Genomic DNA, 21,872 nt, shown 5'->3' with positions numbered 1-21,872 from the left:
TTTGATCTCAGCATGGTTTTTATTGAAAAAAAAAAACAGAAATTAAAATCTTTTAGGTAGGATTAAATTTTTTCATTCAGCAAATATTTATAAAGAATTTTTTTCAATCCGCGTTAGACTTCTGGTCAACCACCATTAATCACAGGTACTTGGTAACAATTCAGTTCATCAACACAATTTTTGGTGACAGGTTACAATGCATGGCATGCATGTGCAGTGTAATGAGAAAGGACACTTCCCTGGCAAAACTAGAATGTATTGATAAATTCTTAAAACTCATCTTAATAAAGTGTTCAGTCTCTTTAACGGGTTTAATGAGTTCCATGATGGATGAGTTCTGTACAATTTCCCTAAATGTAGGGTGAGGTTTAAACAGCAGATAGAAAAGATACAAACAAAAGCAAAACAAAACAAAAATTGATTTAGGGACTATCCTCAGAGTTGAAGATGTAATGTCGGAGTAAGAGTTCTCATGAGGAAAGGTAGAAAAATTTGGTACTGAAGTGCCAATAAACACACCCTTCCACCTTCCAAGAACTACTCTGTGAGTGCAAAATATGTAAGTTCAAGTACTGCTTTCTAACCAAGTTCATAATATTCACTTACGTTATGGAATAACCATAAACTTATTTTTTTTTTCTCCACAAGTATGCTCATCTTTTATTTAGACTTTTGCATCTAAACCAATTATTTTCAAGTTTGCTGTGAGGATCATTCCTAGTTATGGAAAGTGAATTAGAATTTTTTTCCTATTCTTTTTCTATGCACAAAAAGAGTATACAAAATAGGAATTATTTCTTTCTCTTTTTTTTATTGTACTTCACATGAACGTTTACAGAACAAACTAGCCTCTCATTAAGCAATTGGTATACGTATTGTTTTATGACATTGGTTAACAACCCCACAACATGTCAACACTCTCCCTTTTCAACCTTGGGTTCCTTATTACCAACTTTGCTGACCCCTCCTGCCTTCCAGTCCTTGCTTCTGGGCTGGTGTACCCCGTTAGTCTCATTTTGTTTTATGGGCCTGTCCAATCTTTGGCTGAAGGGTGAACCTCAGGAGTGACTTCATTACTGAGCTGAAAGGGTGTCCAGGGGCCATACTCTTAGGGTTTCTTCAGTTTCTGTCAGGCCAGCAAGTCTCATTTTTCTCTTTGAGTTAGAATTTTTTTCTACATTTTTTTCCAGCTCTGTCTGGGACCCCCTATTGTGATCCTTGTCAGAGCAATCAGTGGTTGGTAGCCAGGCATCATCTAGTTGTACTGCACTCAGTCGGGTGGAAGCTGTGGTAGATGTGGTCTTTTAATCCTTTGGGCTAACCTTTTCCTTGTACCTTTAGTTTTCTTCATTTTCCCTTGCCCCCTAAGAGTTGATACCAGTGTTGTATCTTAGATGGCCACTCACAGACTTTTAAGACCCCAGACGCTACTCACCAAAGTAGGATGTAGAACAATTTCTTTATAAACTCTGTTATGCCAGTTGAGCTAGATGTTCCCCGAGACCACGGTCCCCACAACCCTCAGCCCAGCAATTCGGTCCCTCAGGGAGTTTGGATGTGCCTATGGCACTTCCAGAAAACCTGGCGGCATAGTGATTAAGAGCTAAGGCTGCTAATCAAAAGGTTTGCAATTCAAGTCCACCAGGTGCTTCTTGGAAACCCTATAGGGCAGCTCTACTCTGTCGCTAGGAGTCAAAATCGGCTCAATGGCATTGGGTTTGGTTTGGGGTTTTTATGGAGCTTCCATGACCTTGCCTTGTACAAGCTGTGCCCGTTTCCCCAGTACTCTGTACTGTCTTAGCTTTCACCAAAGTTACCACTTGTCTACTGTCAACTTAGTGTTTTTCCAGTCCCACGCCCTGATTTATAATAGCTAAAAACCTTCTCCCAGTCTGCAGGTTCTCTTTTTCCTCTTTTGGTGAAGTCTTTTGATGACCATAGTGATTAATTTTTAGAAGATCCCAGTTATCTAGCTTATCTTCCGAAGTCTGTGTGTTGTTAATTACGGTTTGTATCCTGTTATTGCCATGTATTAGGGCCTCTAGCATTGATCCTATTTTTTCTTCTATGAACTTTATATTTTTTGGCTCATAAACTAAAAATTTAATCAAAGGCAGATTATATGCCCGTGCATATACCATTAACTAACTAACCCTTATGGATTTAATTTAATACAGAATACAGTGGTAGTCGCATCAGCGTTTTTTTTATCTTACTTGAAAGTCTTTTCCTTATTTTTATCACAACAAACATAAATAATAAGGGATTTTGTAAAGTTTCTAAGGGGAAATATTGTTTGACATGTTTAGAATCCAGTAGAATGACTTTTGAAAGTAAAGCTACCTGACTACATAGATTTCACATGGTCTTGGTAAGTCCATAAGGGGCTAAGTTTCCTCAATCATAAAATAAGAATGGGCTGCGATTATTGTGAAAATTGGAGATAAAGTATGTAGCATACTCCAAGTTCTGAGCCCCCCATCCTGCTCTCCCCAGTTTGGTTAGGCTTCTCTCTAGACTCTCCCTCAGCACCCTATAACCACCTGCATCACAGCACTGTACTATTCTAATTGTCTGGTAAGCAATCAACTCACACATTTCTTGCAGGTAGGGGTTGTCTTTTGTTCACTAGTGCATCTCCGTTGTCTAGCCACATCATTTAGGCTAAACTAGGCTCAGAACAAATGTTTCATTGATGAATAAATGCATCAGATAGTCAAGGCTGCCTAACTTCTGAATTAGCGTATTTCATATTGAATGTTGTTGTTGTTGTTCGGTGTCGTCGAGTCAGTTCTGAATCATAGCTACCCTATGCACAACAGAACGAAACACTTCCTGGTCCTGAGCCATCCTTACAATCCTTGTTATGCTTGACCTCATTGTTGTAGCCACTGTGTCAATCCACCTCATTGAGGGTCTTCCTCTTTTCCGCTGACCCTGTACTCTACCAAGCATGATGTCCTTCTCCAAGGACTAATCCCTCCTGATAACATGTCCAAAGTATGTAAGAAGCAGTCTTGCCATCCTTGCCTCTGAGGAGCATTCTGGTTGTACTTCTTCTAAGACAAATTTATTCATTCTTTTGGCAGTCCATGGTATATTCAATATTCCTCCTCAACACCACAATTCAAAGGCGTCAATTCTTCTTCAGTCTTCCTTATTCATTGTCCAGCTTTCACATGCATGTGATGTGATTGAAAATACCATGGCTTAGGTCAGGCGCACCTTAGTCTTCAGGGTGACATCTTTACTTTTCAACACTTCTAAGAGGTCCTTTGCAGCAGATTTACCCAATGCAATGCATCTTTTGATTTCTTGACTGCTGCTTCCCTGGCTGTTGATTTTGGATCCAAGTAAAATGAAATCCTTGACAATTTCAATCTTTTCTCCATTTATCATGATGTTGCTCATTGGTCCAGTTGTAAGGATTTTTGTTTTCTTTATGTTGAGGTGTAATCCATACTGAAGGCTATGGTCTTTGATCTTCATTAGTAAGTGCTTTAAGTCCTCTTCACTTTCAGCAAGCAAGGTTGTGTCATCTGCATAACGCAGGCTGTTAATAAGTCTTCCTCCAATCCTGATGCCTCGTTCTTCTTCATGGAGTCCAGCTTCTCATATTATTTGCTCAGCATACAGATTGAATAGGTATGGTGAAAGAATACAACCCTTAAGACACACCTTTCCTGACTTACACTAATCAGTATTCCCTTGTTCTGTTAGAACAACTGCCTCTTGATCTATGTAAAGATTCCCCATGAACACAGTTAAGTGTTCTGGAATTCCCATTCTTCACAATGTTATCCATAATTTGTTACGATCCACACAGTTGAATGCCTTTGCATAGTCAATAGAACACAGGTAAACATCTTTCTGGTATTCTCTGCTTTCAGCCAGGATCCATCTGATATCAGCAATGATATCCCTAGTTCCACCTCCTCTTCTGAAACTGGCCTGAATTTCTTTAAGTTCCCTGTCGATATACTGCTGCAGCCATTTTTGAATGATCTTCAGCAAAATTTTGCTTGTGTGTAGCATTAATGATATTGTTGTATAATTTCCACATTCGGTTGGATCACCTTTCTTGGAAATAGGCATAAATATGGATCTCTAACAGTCAGTTGGCCAGGAAGCTCTCTTCCATATTTCTTGGCATAGATGAGTGAGCACCTCCAGCACTGCATCTGTTTGTTGAAACATCTCAATTGATATTCCATCAAGTTCTGGAGCCTTGTTTTTCGCCAATGCCTTCAGAGCAGCTTGGACTTCTTCTTTCAGTACCATTGGTTCCTGATCATATGCCACCTCTTGGAAATGGTTGAGTATCAACTAATTCTTTTTGGTATAGTGACTCTGTGTATTCCTTCCATCTTCTTTTGAAGCTTCCTGCGTCGTTTAATATTTTCCCCATGGAATCCTTCACTATTGCAACTCGAGGCTTGAAGTTTTTCTTCAGTTCTTTCAGCGTGAAAAACACCAAGCGTGTTCTTCCCTTTTGGTTTTCCATCTCCAGTTCTTTGCACATGCCATTATAATACTTTACTTTGTCTTTTCAAGACACCCTTTGAAATCTTCTGTTCAGTTCTTTTACTTCATCAATTCTTCCTTTTGCTTTAGCTGCTTCACGTTCAAGAGCAAGTTTCAGAGTCTCCTCTGACATCCGTCTTGGTCTTTTCTTTGTTTCCTGTCTTTTCAATGACCTCTTGCTATCTTCATGGAAGATGTCCTTGATGTCATTCCATAGCTCATCTGGTCTTCAGTTACTAGTGTTCTATATGTCAAATCTATTCTTCAGACAGTCTCTAAATTCAGGTGGGATGTACTCAAGGTCATATTTTGGCTCTCGTGGACTTGTTCTGATTTTCTTCACTTTCAGCTTGAACTTGCACAGGAGCAATTGATAGTCTGTTCCACTGTAGGCCCCTGGCCTTGTTCTGACTGATGATATCGAGCTGTTCCATTGTCTCTCTCCACAGAAGTAGTCAATTTGATTTCTGTGTGTTCCATCTGGCGAGGTCCATGTGTATAGTTGCCATTTATGTTGGTGAAAGAAGGTATTTGCAATGAAGAAGTCATTGGTCTTGCAAAATTCTATCATTTGATCTCCGGCATTGTTTCTATCACCAAGGCCATATTTTCCAACTACTGATCCTTCTTCTTTGTTTCCAACTTTCACATTCCAATTGCTAGTAGTTATCAATGCATCTTGATTGCATGTTCGAACAATATTAGACTGCAGCAGGTGATAAAAATCTCCTGTTTCTTCATCTTTGGCCCTAGTGGTTGGTACATAAATTTGAATAATAGTCGTATTAACTGGTCTTCTTTGTAGGTGTATGGATATTATCCTATCACTGACAGCATTGTACTTCAGGATAGATCTTGAGACGTTCTTTTTGATGAAGTATGCAACGCCATTCCTCTTCAAGTTGTCACTCCCAGCATAGTAGACTATATGATTGACCGATTCAAAATGGCCAATACCAATCCATTTCAGCTCACTAATGCCTAGGATATCAACGTTTACACATTCCATTTCGTTTTTGAGGATTTCCAATTTTCCTGGATTCATATTTCATACATTCCAGGTTCCGATTATTAATGGATGTTTGCAGCTGTTTCTCCTCATTTTGAGTTGTGGCACATCAGCAAATGAAGGTCCCGAAAGCTTTACTGCATCCACGTCATTAAGGTCGACTCTACTTTAAGGAGGCAGCTCAGGTCTGTCAGTTTGTTGTACTGTGGGGGCTTTCATGTTGCTGTGATGCTGGAAGCTATGCCACTGGTATTCAGATACCAGCAGGGTCTCCCATGGAGGACAGGTTTCAGCTGATCTTCCAGACTAAGACAGACTAGGAAGAAAGACCTGGCAGTCTACTTCTGAAAAGCATTAGCCAGTGAAAACCTTATGAATTGTCATATTGAATAGTGCAGATATTATTGAACATTTCCATCTCAGATAGGTCTATTGGACAGGACTGATCTAGAAACAGCATTAAACTGTAACCAGTCATAGTTTTGGATGAAGAAAGGATTTTTAGAGGTACTTTGTAAGCATTACATATTCTATTTTTTTAAATATGTGACAACCATCTTCTGGGAATGCTGTACACCCATCCTAATATGATTTACTTAAATGCAATTATACAGTATGCAAATATTACCAGTTTACCATAAGAAACAATAAATCTTCATCTTTATGCTGAGTGTTAGAGTGGTTTTTAAGTTTATAAATGGTAATGTGACCAAGGTCTTCTAGAACAAGTTGAAATGTAGTACAAACCCTTTGGTAAATATGACGGGGTGTTTAGATCTTCTAAAAATCCTATTGTGGATAATGTTAATTCAGGTAGAGTCTTGGCCTAAACATTCAACATCCTTCTTTTTTTTTTTTCCAGATTCTGCAAGTCCATAATTATTTTAATGATAATTCTCAGAGAAGACTATATGGTATTCACCTAGTTGAGAGGTGCATAGATGGCCATATCCCAATCAGGAAGGAAATGGCAAAATATTTTCCTGGAAAAGGCAGACATTAAGCTTGATATTCAGATGTTTTCCTAATGTTCATTCCTTTTAAGGGATCAGAAAAAGGCTTTCTAGCAGTTGAAAGAGGAGAAATCCCTGGAAACCAACCTGGAGCCATCTTCTTCAGTCTCTGCAGGCATTGCTGCAGAAGGGGGTTTTCTTGCCATATCTTTGTCCGTGGCAGTTTCTCTCAACAAGTCCTGTCCTGGTGGAAACTTAAAACACAATACATATTCAGCATAAATAGTTCATTATTTTATTTTCTAAGAACTGAGATAGCAGTGGAAAAATGTTTATGCCAGCAAATAAAATATTCTGCCAGTTTATTTTCCATACCAAGCAGTGTTGTTCCCCTTTTGTGACACAAATTTTCTGCTAATTTTCCTGTCCTGCTTCTGCATTCAAAACAAACCTTTACATATTTCTATTCAAGTGTCTCATTAAACTTTTATCACAATACATTATGAAAAAAGAACCTCCATTCCAAAGGTTACACACTCAGAGTTGCTTGCCTGGATGCCCCCACCTGATACATAACATAGCAACTATTAATTTTTCAGAGAACATTTCCTTATGCCTCCCCCCGAGGTCAGGGAGGATAAAGATGTTAATAAACATTAACGGATATCATCTCTGGCTGCAGAGTCAAGACTTTGGATAGAACAAAGCATGTGAGCCCAAATTCTATGTGTAAATATAAAACCAGGAAGCAGAGTGAGAAGGATGTAAATGACTCTCTATCTTTCCCTTCTCCATTAGCTATCCATTACTTCCAACAGTGAGAAATCTCCAAGTATAAAAAAATATTTGCCTTAGAGAAGGGGGAATAGGACTAACCAAGGAAAGACTGGTTTTAGTGAAACAGACAAACAAAAAAAACCCGTTGCCATTGAGTAGATTCTAACTCATAGCGACCATACAGGACAGAGTAGAACTGCCCCATAGGGAGCAGCTGCTGGATTAACCTCATTTCCAAGGTGACTAGATCGATGCCAGAAAAACTGAAGTAGCAATCAGCTTGCTGGCTGTCGTTTCCAACACTGACTAAGCAAACAGTGTGCTAGTGTAGAAGAAAGAGAAGAGTTAAATGTGTGACCAGACTCTCCTGGTATCTATACCACATGAACGTAAAGACCAAGAATCTTTCGCTAGAACAATACTTTGTGGAGATAAAGAATATGTTTGGGCACGAGGTTATTATTTGGGTACCCATTTGGGTGTAATTTGTTAACTATGTCATCCTCAGAGGCTAAGTAGAATACGATAAAATTCTGAGGCTCCATCTTGCAGATACAGAAGCTAAGCACCTTGACAATGCACAGCAGTTTGTTCTTCATATAGAAAAGCAGCCCTTTCAGCCCTAACAGCCTATCAACCAATTCTTGGCTTACTCGAATGAGATTTGAAAGAGGATAATAGTACAATAACAGAATTTATAAATAGATGTAATACTAACGTTCACTAAAGGCTTCATGCCAGCTGACATCCTCATCCTGCACAGGGTCAGTGCAATCCTCACCACAGCCTGTGCACTATTTCCCCATCTGAGAGACCGAGGAAACCAAGAAAACAAGGGACTCCCGTCTCACAGCTGGGACAGCAGGAAGTGACGCCATCTTCTGAGACAGGATCCACACGGTTACTTGGGGATATAAGGATAATGCAGGGGATTTAGGGCAGTTATCACGGGGGTGTGACAAATTAGCAGTGAGAAGAGAGAAGGGTGAGGAGGGGAGGGAAGGGTGGAGAGAGAAGGAGAGAAGAAAGGCACGGGGGTTATTCAAGACTAGAAACTGGGAAGGAAAAAAGAATTGTAGAATTGGGGTGGGTGGAGGAGGATGAAAAAGGATGTCAGAAAAAGGAAAATCAGGAAATGTTTTTACTTTTCAAAGTTTTTGTGAATTTGATATGCTGAAAATGAGAGCCATTTACAGGAGGAGAGGAGAATGTGTAGACAGATTAGGCAGATAGGAAGCCGAAAGGGACAAGTGTGAGGACAGTGAGATACCACACTCTGCTTCAATCTTTCCACTCCATCTAAGTCTCTGAGCTACGGTGAGTTATGGGATGCCTCAGACTTACCCCAAGGGAGCCTGTTTCCCAAGAAGCTTAAGGTCTTATCTAGAGCCCAAATAAATAAAATGCACATATTTACGTGTATGGCACCAAGGAGGACCCTTACAGACCTGCAACTACAAGGAGTGTAATAGACTGAGGGCCCCAGGGGCCACACTTGGAAATCTGAGCGAGCCATGCACACACAGCCTCCTCTGTGAGCAGATTTTGCTCCAAGGATTACTCTCCTACCCAACACACACACACACACACACACACACACACACAATTGTAGTCTTTCTCCACAGTCCTTCAAACCTGCTTTTTTTGGATGTGCTCTTCCTCTGCTCTTCTGTGGGATCTCAGACAGGTCCCATAGTTTTTCAAGGACTCTAGAAACAATCAAGCAGGTGCTTTGCTCTGGCATGTAAAAATCCCTCTAAGCCCTCTGTTTCCTATCCAGTCCAGTCCTACTAAGCGAAGCGTTTCCCTCCCACCCCAGCTTAGAAGCCTATCAGGGGAAGGTGCGAGGTGCTGCTTCCCGTACCAGGCCTTCCTCCTTACCATCCTCACACCCAGTGAAGTTCTACTTATCTTCAAATCATGTAAATGCCCCCTCCCCAGAAGAGATCTCCCTCTACTTTTCCATCCTAAAAATTAATACATGGTAAATATGTCACATGGGTTCTCTATGAGTGGAAATTGACTCAACTCGACGGCAACTCACAACAACAACAGACCTGTAAACTTCTTGATGGCAGCAACTAGTTTGTTTTGTGGATAGCCCAATGCCTGGCCCCTTAATAGACACTCAAACACATTTGTTGTAATAAATACATGATTTTTTTTGTTGTGCTTTTTAAGTGGATGTTTACAATTCAAGTCAGTTTCTCATACAAAAACTTATACACACATTGTTATGTGACCCTAGTTGCTCTCCCTACAATGTGACAGCACACTCCTCCTCTCCACCCTGTATTTCCCATGTCCATTCAACCAGCTCCTGTCCCCCTCTGCCTTATCATCTCGCCTCCAGACAGAAACTGTCCACACAGTCTCATATGTCTGCTTCAGCTAAGAAGCACACTCCTCACCAGTATCATTTCATGTCTTACAACCCTGTCCAATCTTTGTTTGAAGAGTTAGCTTCAGAAATGGTTTTAGTTTTGGGCTAACAAAAATTCCGGTGGCTGTGACCTCTGAGGTGCCTCCAGTCTCAGTCAGAACATTAAATCTGGTCTTTTTATGACAATTTGAGGTCTGCATCCCTCTTCTCTCCTGTTGCATCAGGGACTCTGTTATGTTCCCTGTCAGGGCAGCCATTGGTGGTAGCCAGGCACCATCTAGTTCTTCCAGTCTCAGGCTGATGGAGTCTCTGGTTTATGTGGCCCTTTCTGTCTCTTGGGCTCATATTTTCCTTGTGTGTTTGGTATTCTTCATTCTCCTTTGCTCCAGGTAGGTTGAGACCAATTGATACATCTTACATGGCTACTTGCTGGCTTGTAAAAACCCAGATGCCACTCACCAAAGTGGGATGCAGAACATTTTCTTAATATACTTTGTTATACCAATTGACCTAGATGTCACCTGGACCCCCGCGCCTGCTACTCTGTCCCTAGAAGTGTTTTGTTGTATTCAGGAAACTTCTTAGCTTTTGGATTAGTGCAGTTGTGCTGACTTCCCCTGTATTGCGTGTTGTCCTTCCTGTCACCTAAAATAATTCTTATCTACTATTTTTTTTTTTTATCTAATCAGTGAATGCTCCTCTCCCTCTCTCACCACCCTTCTAATCATCAAAGAATGTTTTCTTCTATGTTTAAACCTTTTCTTGAGTTCTTATAATAATGGTCTCATACTTTTGCTACTGACTAATTTCACTCAACGTAATGCCTTCCAGGTTCCTCCATGTTATGAGATGTTTTACAGATTCATCCTTGTTCTTTATGGTTGGTTATTATTCCACTGTGTGAATACACCATAATTTTTTCATCCATTCATCTGTTCATGGGCACCTTGGTAGTTTCCACGTTTTTTGCTATTGTAAACAGTGCTGCAGTGAACATGGGTGTGCATATATCTATTTGTGTGAAGGCTCTTGTTTTTCTAGGATATTTTTTTATATTCCAAGGAGTAGAATTGCTGAATCCTTTGGTACTTCTATTTCTAGCTTTCTAAGGAAGTGCCAAATCAATTTCCAAAGTGGTTGTGCCATTTTACATTCCCACCAGCAGTATATAATCGTTCCAGTCTCTTTGCAACCTCTCCAACATTTATTATTTTGTGTTTTTTGGATTAATGCCAGCCTTGTTGGAGTGAGATGGTATCTCATTGTAGTTTTGATTTGCATTTCTCTAATGGCTAATGATCATGAGCAATTCCTCACATATCTGTTAGCTGCCTGAATGCCTTCTTTGGTGAAGTGCCTGTTCATATCCCTTGCCCATGTTTTAATTGGGTTATTTTTCTTTTTGTTGTTGAGGTTTTGCAGTACTTGTAGATTTTTGAGATTAGATGCTGATTGGATTTGTCATAGCCAAAATTTTTTTCCCAGTCTGTAAGTCTGTAGGCTGTCTTTTTACTCTTTTGGTGAAGTCTTTGGATGAGCATAAGTGTTTGATTTTTAGGAGCTCCCAATTATCTAGTTTCTTTTCTGGTATTTGTTCATTGTTAGTAATATTTTATATACTGTTTATGCCATGTGTTAAGACTCCTGGTGTTGTCCCTATTATTTTTTCCATGGTCTTTATCATTTTAGATTTTGTTTTTAGGCCTTTGATCCATTTGGAGTTAGTTTTTGTGCATGGTGTGAGGTATGGGTCTTGTTTCATTTTTTTGCAGATGAATATCCAGTTATGTCAGCACCATTTGTTAAAGAGACTGTCTTTTTTCCATTTAACAGACTTTGGGCCTTTGTCAAATATCAGCTGTTCATAAAAAAAAAAAAAAAAAAAAAAAAACCATGCCTGGATTCTCAATTCTGTTCCATTGGCCTGTGTACCTGTTGTTGTACCAGTATCAGCCTGTTTTGACTACTGTGGCAGTATAATAGGTTCCAAAATCAGGTAGTATGAGGGCTCCCACTTTGTGCTTCTCCTTCAGTAATGCTTTATTATCGGGGGTCTTTTCCCTTTCCATATGAAGTTGGTGATTTATTTCCCTATCTCATAAAAAAATGCCATTGGAATTTGGATTGGGGTTGCATTGTATCTGTAGATTGCTTTGGGTAGAATACACATTTTTCACAATATTGAGTCTTCCTATTCATGAGCAAGGTATGTTTTTCCATTTATGTAGCTGTCTTCTGGTTTCTTGAAGTAGTGTCTTGCAGTTTTCTTTGTGTAGGTCTTTTATGTCTCTGGGTAGATTTATTCCTAAGTATTTTATTCTCTTGAGTACTATTGTAAATGGTATTGATTTGGAGATTTCTTCTTCAATGTTGTCTTTGTTGGTGTAGAGGAGTCCAACTTATTTTTGTATGATTATCTTGTATCCTGATACTTTGCTGAAATTTTCTATTAGTTCTAGTAGTTTTCCTGCGGATTCTTTGGGGTTTTCTGTGTATAAGATCATATCATCTGCAAATAGAGATACTTTTACTCCTTCCTTACCAATTTGGATGCCTTTTATTTCTTTATCTAGCCTAATTGCTCTGGCTAGGAACCCCAGCACAATGTTGAGTAAGAGTAGTGGTAAAGGGCATCCTTGTCTGGTTCCTGTTCTCAAGGGGAATGCTTTCAGGCTCTCTCCATTTAGGATGATGCTGGCTGTTGGCTTTGTATAAATGCCCTTTATTATGTTGAGGAATTTCCCCTCTACTCCTATTGTGCTGAGAGTTTTTATCATGAATGGGTGTTGGACTTTGTCAAATGCCTTTTCTGCATCAATCAATAAGATCCTGTGGTTCTTGTCTTCTGTTTTATTTATGTGGCAGATTACATTGATTGTTTTTCTAATGTTGAACCATCTCTGCATACATGGTATGAATCCCACTTGGTCATGATGAATTGTTTTTTTGATATGTTGTTGAATTCTATTGGCTAGAATTTTGTTGAGGATTTTTCTGTCTAAGTTCATGAGGAATATAGGTCTGTAATTTTATTTTTTTGTAGTGTCTTTACCTGGTTCTGGTATCAGGGTTATGCTGGCTTCATAGAATGAGTTTGGGAGTATTCCATCCTTTTCTATGCTCTGAAATACCTTTAGTAGTAGTGGTGTTAACTCTTCTCTGAAGTTTGGTAGAATTCTCCAGTGAAGCCATCAGGGCCAGGGCTTTTTTTGTTGGGAGTTTTTTACTTACCTTTTCAATCTCTTCTTTTGTTATGTGTTTATTTAGTTGTTCTACCTCTGTTTGTGTTAGTTTGGGTAGGTAGTGTATTTATTGAAATTTGCCCATTACCTCTAGGTTTTCAAATTTGTTACAGTACAATTTTTCATAGTATTCTGTTATGATTCATTTAATTTCAGTTAGGTCTTTCGTGATATTGTCCATCACATTTCTTATTTGGGTTATTTGCTTCCTCTCTTGTTTTTCTTTTGTCAGTTTGTCCAATGGTTTATCGATTTTATTGATCTTTTCAAAGGACCAGATTTTGGTCTTGTTAACCCTTTCAATTGTTTTTCTGTTCTCTATTTCATTTAATTCTGCTTTAATTTTTATTATTTGCTTTCTTCTGCTTGCTGAGGGTTTCTTTTCCTGATCTCTTTCTATTTGTTCTGGTTGTAGGGTTAATTCTTTGATTTGGCCCTTTCTTCTTTTTGGATGTGCACATTTATTGCTGTAAATTGACCTCTGAACACTGCTTTTGCTGTGCCCCAAAGCTTCTGGTAGGATATGTTTTCATTTTCATTTGATTCTGTGAATTTCTTTACCCCATCCTTAATTTCTTCTATAACCCAGTCTTTTTTAAGTAGGGTATTGTTCAGTTTCCAAGTGTTTGATTTCTTTTCCCTGCTTTTTCTCTTATTGATTTCTACTTTTATAGCTTTATGGTCAGAAAAGATATTTTGCAATATTTCCATGTTTTGGATTCTGTTAAGTCTTGCTTTATGGCCTAATATGGGGTCTAGACTGGAGAATGTGTCATGTGCATTGGAAAAGAAAGTATACTTCGTTGTTGTTTGGTGGAGTGTTCTGTATGTATCTATGAGGTCAAGTTGGTTGATTGAGGCATTTAGATCATCCATGTATTTATGAGCTCCTTTCAGGGTGTTCTGTCCTTCACTGAAAGCAGTGTGTTGAAGTCTCGTACTATTATTGTGGAGCTGTCTATCTCTCTTTTCAATGCTGTTAGGGTTTGATTTATGTATTTTGGAGCCCTGTCATTGGGTGCATAAAATTTATTATGGTTATGTCCTCCTAGTGTATTGACCCTTTAATCATTATATAATGTTATTCCTTTTTCTTTGTGGTGGATTTTACTTTTCAAAGTCCATTTTGTCAGAAATTAATATTGCCACTCCTACTCCTTTTTGATTGTTGTTAGCTTGATATATTTTTTTCCATCCTTTGAGTTTTAGCTTGTGTCTTTAAGTCTAAGGTTTGTCTCTTATAGGCTGCATATAGGTGGATCATTTTCTTAATCCATTCTGCCACTCTCTGTCTCTTTATTGCTGCATTTAGTCCATTTACATTCATCATAATTATTGATAGGTAAGAATTTATTGCTGTCATTTTGATGTCTTTTCTTTGTGTCATTGGACAGTTAATTTTCTGTGCTGAGTCATTTTTCTATATTATGTTCTTTTCTTCTTTTTCATTGTTGTTGATTTTGTATTTGCTGAATCTTTATGATTTTCTTTTTTTTATTATGATGTGTAGGAGTGTTAGTTTTCTTTGTGGTTACCTGAATATTTACCCCTATTTTTCTAAGTTTAATCCAATCTTTTATTTCTTTATACTGTCTTGATTTCTCTCCATATCAAAGATCTATGACTATATTTTTTAGTCCCTCTTTTTCATTTCAATGTTGTCATCTTTTATATAATGATGTCTCTGTGTCCCTGTTTTGAGCATTTTAGCTTTGATTTATTTTTTGATTTCCCTATCTGGGTTGCTATCTGGTTGCTTTGTCCTGTGTTGTAGTTTTTGGTTGTTATCTGATGTTATTAACTTTCTAACCAGAGGACTCCCTTTAGTATATCTTGTAATTTTGGTTTAGTTTTTACAGATTCCCTAAATTTCTGTTTATATAGAAATGCCCTAATTTCACCATCATATTTGAGAGGCAGTTTTGCTAGATATGTAATTTTTGGTTGGCAATTTTTTTCCTTCAAGGCTTCTTGCCTGCATGGTTTCTGCTCAGTAGTCCAAGCTTAGTCTTATTGACTCTGTTTGTAGGTGACTTTTCATTTATCCCTAGCCACTCTTAAAATTCTCTCTTTATCTTTATTTTTGGCAAATTTGATACAAATATGTCTTAGTGACTTTCTTTTGGGATCTACCTTGTGTGGGGTTCAATGAACATCTTGGGTATATCTTTGTATATTTCATGAAGTCAGGGAAGTTTTCTGCCAATAAATCTTCAACAATTCTCTCTGTATTTTCTGTTATCCTCCCTACCCCACCCCACCCTCCCACCCCTGCCATTCTGGCACTCCAGTCACTCAAAGGTTATTCCTCTTGATAGGCTCCCACATAATCCTTAGGGTTTCTTCATTTTTTAAAATTATTTTACCTGATTTTTCCTCAAATATGTTGGTGCCAAGTGCTTTATCTTCAATCTCACTAATTCTGACTTCCACTCCCTCAATTCTGCTCTTATGACTTTCTATTGAATTGTTTAATTCAGAAATTTTATTGTTAATCTCCTGGATTTTTGTTTGCTCTCTCTCTATGGATTCTTGCATTTTTTTTTTTTTTTTATTAAATTTGTCATTATGCTCTTGTCTAATCTGTTTAAGTTCTTCTAATGCTTTGTCTGTGTGCTGCTTGGCTTGTTCTTCATTTTGTCTGATCTCCTTCCTGATTTTTGAAGAGTTCTGTATATTAATCTTTTGTATTCTTCCTCTGATAATTCCAGGAAGTTATCTGCACCTGGAAGATTTCTTGACTCTTTCTTCTGGGAACTTGCTGAAGCCATCTTGGTCTGCCCCTTTATGTGATTTGATATTGACTGCTGTCTCTGAGCCATCAATAAGTTATCGTATTTATTTATTTTATGTTTGCTTACTGTGTCCTAGCTTCCTGTTTGTTTTGTTTTGATATGCCCAAATAGGCTGCTTGAGTGAGTCAGTTTGATTATTGGCACCTTTGAAGCTCTAACATCCTGTCACCAAGTGGTTAGTGCTGTTACTAGGTATATGAGCCCAGGAATCTGTCCACCTGTCTTGTATGGATTGAGCTCAGGTGTCCAGGTAGTCACCAAGTGTGTAGTGCAGGCTCTCACCTACAGTCCTAGATGAGCAGGGGTGATTGGTGTAGGCACAGATTTCTGGCTGCAGTAGGGGGTCATGCACTGAGCAAGGCAGTGTGCCGACAACTACCCCTGAGTGTCTGTGAGGAAAGTGTGTCCGTGTTCCCTACAGCGTGTAGGTGGGTGAGTTTTGTAGCTGGACTATGAGCACCCGGTGCTGTTGGCTGTAACAACTGGGAGGCACCACTTATTCTTGGGCCAGTGTCATGGGTGGCTAGGTGTCGTGGTTGGAGCCAGCAGTCTTCAGGCCCCTGATGTGCTTAATAGGCAGAGAAGTGTCAAATGTCGCAAACCTACCTCCCCACCACCATGTAGCTGAAACAGTTGAAGTTAAACTTCAGGTATATACCCTGTTGTACTGTGCTAATGAGGGCCTACACTGTTGAAATGGGCCCACACAGGTCTATGCAGAGGTGAAAGGCATTCAAAGTCTGTGGACCTTTTATGGCTAGTCAAAGGAGCTGTTTCTGCCCTGAGTTCCTGGCATAGGGAAGGGTAGATTATTTTCTCTTGTTTGTTAATTTTTTCCCTCTTTTTTTTTTTAAGGCCAGGAGAATGGCTGAGGCTGAGTGCAGAGTCCTTCTTCCTGCCCAGGGGATGCAGCCAGCTGGGACTCAGTACAGAGCAGGAAGGGAGCAAGTAAGTGGAAGAGAGGTTTTTCCCAAATGGGTATTTTGGATCTTGGTAGGTTAAATGCAGGTACTTATCTTTTGCCAATTGAGGGTTGCTTCTTGTTTGTTCTGGAGGGTTGAGCAGACCCTCCATTGCTCGTTCTCTCCCGATGTGGAAAGTGCATCCCAACCACAGCGTGCCTGTCACTGCACTCGTGCCAGCGCAATCAGCCTGCAGTCCCTGTCAGGTCAGTTCTGGCAACTCCTTGCGTCTTCTGAACCATTTCCCCCTCCTCTTGCCACTCAGTCTGATTCCTCAACTTTGCCTTCTATGTGCAGGGCTTCTAGGTTGTCATACATAATCGATTCACTTGTTTTTTCAGGTCTTTGTTGTACGAGAGATCACAGGAAGCATCTGACTACTCTGCCATCTTGGGCCCCGCCTCTGAAATTTTTTCTTAATTGATGCTAAAAAGTATGGCAACTATCATGGGATTCCAAATGATGTTAAAAAGCTGTCCTTTTTCTAAAAACTGTTTGGAAAACCTGTTTTAATTCCTTAAAATGGTGACACTAGGTTAAAGTATGGGCTTTCAGACATTATTTCTCCTCCAAGAATAGGCCCAAGGGTGATTTGGAGGAAGGATTTGGGGAGCAAAAAATTGAACCAAGGAGTAGAGACAGCAGCAGATAGAATTCTCCTTTTCTCAAGTACCAGTTCTTAATTTAAATTCTAGGGAGGAAAACACAAAAGAGAGGATAGCATGTGTCCCTTGAGCTCTGTCCCATGCTTTGTGAAAAAAATGGAAAGTGAGCACTAAGGCATGCAAACCTGAAATGAGCATTTCTTCTGGGATGAGTAAAGTTGTTGAAGAGAAAGTGCCAAATGAAATAGCACTTCCCTTGCCTGAGTTAAAATCTTATAACCTTCAAGAGAAGATAGAAACCTGGATTTGAATGTGAAATACCCTGATTTTTAAATGTTAGCAACTAATTTAAATTATTATAAAACATTGTGCAGGTCAAACTCTTTATAGCCAAAGTTGCAGCCTTTGTATTATTAGACCCCTCCCTTTACCCCTAGCCTTGCCTTTACCACTTGCTTGGTCCCAGGGTCTGTTCAACAACAACTCTAGCTCCTGGCCCAAGTGCCATACTTGCCCCTTGGCCTTAATTCCTTCCAAAAGTAAAGGTCAAAGTCACCTTCCAGGCTTCCAGTCATAGCACCAGACTTGCAGGCCAGACCCCACAAAGAGCAGTTGGGCAGGGTTTCATGCCAACAAAAGATGACAGCCCCCTAAAATATTCTGGACCCATGCCAAATTTGTAAAGTTGTTACCTATCATTTTGCTGGCAGAAGAATGAGGTAAATGAGAACTCAGAGGCCAGCAAGAATCAGAGGCTGTCACAACTAATGAAAGCCCAGACATCGTGGAGCCCCATGCCAAGCTAGATGCCATAGAGAATGCTGAGGTCACAACCCAGATGTCTTTGGTGGTGTCAGAAAGCTTCAGAGAGGGTCCATGGTTTAAATTCTTCCCTAATTCTGTCCTGGAAATTCTTACTACCGTGAAGAAGTGCAGCAGAGCAGGGGAGGGGCCCTCAGAAGAGAAATAGCTGCTAGACTCTGCTTTATGGGCACATCTCCCAAGTTTGTGCACATGGTGATACATCATAGTCCTTATATTGGCTAACACATCTGTGAAGCCCTGTGCCCAGCTCTGGGGTCTTGGCCAGGGCTTGGCATGGAAGAGACAAAATAATAATAATGGAGACTGACTACAGAGAAATATGTTAATGAATGTAATATTCGTGAGGAGTATGCTTAGAGGAAATGAACTGCAAAAAAAAAAAAATTGAATATTGAAACTGGCAGTTGTCAGAATTCTTTTCCCCAAGCCCTACATGCTCCTGTTTAGTTTTATAAAAAAATATCAATTACCCAGTGGGAGAGGAGAGAGTCAACATCCATCATCAGACATCTGCTTTGAAGCAGTTTTGTTGAGGAGAGCCCAATCCGTGAAACTGTGCAGCCTCCATTCACCAGTGGTCTCAGGCAGTCTTGCATCCAGCTTGCTGTTTTATTTCATGCTTGTAATTATGACATTGCATAAAACATTTTTGGATGCATATCTTCCTTAACTTAGCTCTTTTATGGCCAACGATCCTACTGAAATGTGGAATATACCCGAAATTAGCAAAGATAGTGTCTCTTTTCTCCTCTCAGATTTCACCTGGGCTTAAAGAAGAGAGGCAACGTTGTAGGAAGCACACTGCAGTGGAGTAGAGAGACCTGGTGAAATGTGAGTTCTTCCTCAGCTCTGAGAGTGATGTATCATGATCCCACAGGGAGGGGACATGGAAGTTTGCATTTAGAACCCTCTCAGACCTTGCCCTATACATCTGTTCTTCTGTGTACTTGTTGCTATAATAAAGTTCTAGTTGTAAGTACAGCACTTTTGGGCATTCTATGAGTCATTCTAGTAAATTGTAAAACCTGAGAGGCTAGTGAGAATCCATGAATTTGTAGCCAGTTGTTCAGAATTGCAGATGGCCTGGAAACCCCAAATTTGTGGCTAGTATCTGAAGTGAGGACAGTCTGGTAGAGGACTGTGCCCTTAACCTGTGAAATCTGCCCTAACCCTGGGCAGTTCAGGGCTTCTGTGTCCGAAGCTTTTATTGGGGTTTCATTAAGTACACATGATTGATGGAATCACTGGCCGTGTAACTGAACTCAATCTGCCTAGAGCTCCAGCTATTATTACAGAGGAGTATCTTTTCTGGGTGGCCAGTTCCATCCCGAGTTATCTTTTTAGCATAAACTCTCAGGTGCGGGGATGGTGGGAGGAGCCCATGAAAAGCAAAGACAATTTCAATTGCTTGGAAAATACCAAAGGTTTAGAGGTCCCATCCCAGGAATCAGGGACAAAGGCCAAATTCTTTGGGTAAAGTTAATTTTTCACCCACCTGTGGATTCTACTCCCAGTTCTGCACCTACAGATTTCTCATTTGTGACCTTGGGTAAGCCACAACGGTCCACTTAGCTTAGGTTGGTTGTCTTTTGAATGAATGGGTAGAATTAGATTACTCCAAGGCACCTAGTAGTGTTAACACTCTGATGTTAAACTCAGACTGGCACCTGAAACACAGACTCAGGGACCTTACCTTCAGGTTTTCATTCCTGTAGTGATAGGTAGATCACTTATGGGACAGGGATTGGGAGAGTATCTTGGGAATCTCTCCATACACACTACAGGGGAGAGAGTTAACAGAGAAGATTTCTGTACTGTTTTTGCCTAGTATTCTTGAGAAATTTCTTATTTCTCTGAGAACAAAATAAGGATTTTGGGAATATCTTAAAAACCGTTGGAAGCCCTCCTTTTTCTTTACCCCTCAAGGTGCCACTGGGTAAGAAAGCTCTGAAAGAGACTTGAGTACACTGCCAAGCCCTCCCTTTCACAGTGCCAATAGGATGTAGGATCCAAGAACTCTACTGCCAGCTAGCTGGGGAGCAGTTTTGAGAAATCTGCAGATATTTTGGAGAAATTGGGCTCTTTTGATGAGGAAAAACCACACAACATACAAAAACACATACTGGTACCTCTTCGTTGACCTATTACAGACCACTGAAGTCTCTTCACCAGGCATTTTTCCAAAACTTGAACTATACCACGGCAGCCATAGAGCTTCCATCTAAATAAGTGAGGTCATGTTTTCAACCTTCTCAGAAGCTAGATTGACAACCATGACCAGCCTCTGACTTCCTTTTCAAAAATTAACATTTATGATGTTGTTTCAATGAACCATTTCTGAGTAGCAAACCACTTCAGAACTTAATGGCTTAAAACAATAATGCTTTATTATCTCTCATAAATCTTTGGGCTGATGGGCTAGTTTGTCAGCTGTCCTCACCTAGGGTCACTCATATGGCTGCATTCAGCTGCAGCGTTGGCTGGGCTGGATTCCTAGTTGTTGGTTGGGGAATCTTGATTCTCCTCTATGTGGTCTCTAATCCTCTAGTAGGCTAGACCAATTTCCTTACGTGGCACTTTCAGGGCAGCATTTCAGTGGAGTAAAGTGGAAGTTGCAAGCCTTCCTATGACCTAGCCTAAAAGGTACGCAGTATTACTGCTGCCACATTCCATTGGTCACAGCAAGTCACAAGGCCAGACCAGGTTCAGGGGCTGGGGAAATAAGCTCCATCTTTTCATGGAAGAAAGAGCAGTCATCAAAGGCATATTACCCAATAAGCAAGGTAAGCATGAGCTTACTTGTGCTTCTTACTAATCTGTAGTGAACAAATTCACATGGGTTTCACAACATCTTTGACACAGTGAAAAACATGTGAAATTGTTTGCTACAGATTAGTAAGTAAGCCCAAGTAAGCCTGTGCTTACCTTGCTTACTGGGTCATCCATCCCTCTCAGGAATTGTTAATTTGAAAAGAAACTTTGATTCTGTAGGAAGGTGCTGTGGGGTTGGGAGAGAGACAGATGCCAGCCATACCTAGAAGCAGAATCTTTGATGAGGTGAATAAATGTGAAATTGTTCACTACAGATGATCTGGTAAGCAAGGTAATCACTGTGCTTACCTTGCCTATTGGATAATTAGCCCTGGCAGTCACATTGCAGAGGAGAATGTGTGCAGGAATTGTAGGAATATTTGCAGCCATTTTTGCCACCATCTACCTCGGATATCTTTTTAAAATAAAAAAGTAAAATATTTTCATTATAGAAAAAGTAGAAAGTGTCAATAATTATAAATAATGAAACAAAAAACACCCTTAATTCCACCACCCAAAAAGAATTACTGTTTATAAGGATAGTGGATGTACTCCCAGCATTTTTCTCTATACCTTTATATCAGATAAAAAAATACTGTTTTGCACCTGATTTTTACAACCTAGCAATATGTTCTTAACAGGTCCTTATATACCTGCCAGATATCTCATGAATTGAATGTGCCATAATTTCTTTGAAAATTTTGGACTTCTTTTTACTATATAAAAGTGTAATTTTTCTTTTTATTAATCTTTGTGCATATCTCTATTTCTTTAGGATTAAGTCCATAAATTAGTATTGCCGGATCAAAAGAAATATATATTTTTAAACTTCAAGATATTTTGCCAAATTACTTCCCATTAAAAATGTTTTCATTTTATGCTCCCACCAAGAAAAAAAAATAAGATATCTGTTTTCCCCTTATTCTTAACCCTGGTGAATCTGAGAGGTTATTGAAAACTGACATTCATAGCTAATTCAATTTACA

At 39.6% G+C, this 21,872-nt stretch overlaps 2 long non-coding RNA genes across 2 annotated transcripts in view; one reads left to right on the top strand and one right to left on the bottom strand.

The window, feature by feature from the left end:
* The window catches only part of LOC126061513 (uncharacterized), a 52,950-nt gene extending 36,139 nt beyond the window's left edge, over positions 1–16,811 (top strand). The window contains exons 3-4 of the long non-coding RNA XR_007513818.1: positions 16,539–16,631; positions 16,739–16,811. This is a non-coding gene — a long non-coding RNA (uncharacterized LOC126061513). The remainder of the gene's footprint in view (positions 1–16,538; positions 16,632–16,738) is intronic.
* LOC126061511 (uncharacterized) overlaps positions 6,238–21,872 on the bottom strand; it is an 18,576-nt gene continuing 2,941 nt past the window's right edge. The window contains exons 2-3 of the long non-coding RNA XR_007513816.1: positions 18,546–21,301; positions 6,238–6,740 (exon numbers count right to left, since the gene is read on the bottom strand). This is a non-coding gene — a long non-coding RNA (uncharacterized LOC126061511). The remainder of the gene's footprint in view (positions 6,741–18,545; positions 21,302–21,872) is intronic.

The sequence above is a fragment of the Elephas maximus genome, chromosome 18 (assembly GCF_024166365.1).
Source record: "Elephas maximus indicus isolate mEleMax1 chromosome 18, mEleMax1 primary haplotype, whole genome shotgun sequence".
NCBI lineage: Eukaryota > Metazoa > Chordata > Mammalia > Proboscidea > Elephantidae > Elephas > Elephas maximus.
Note: the sequence above shows the minus strand (reverse complement) of the source record. Positions and strands in the feature narration are given on the sequence as shown.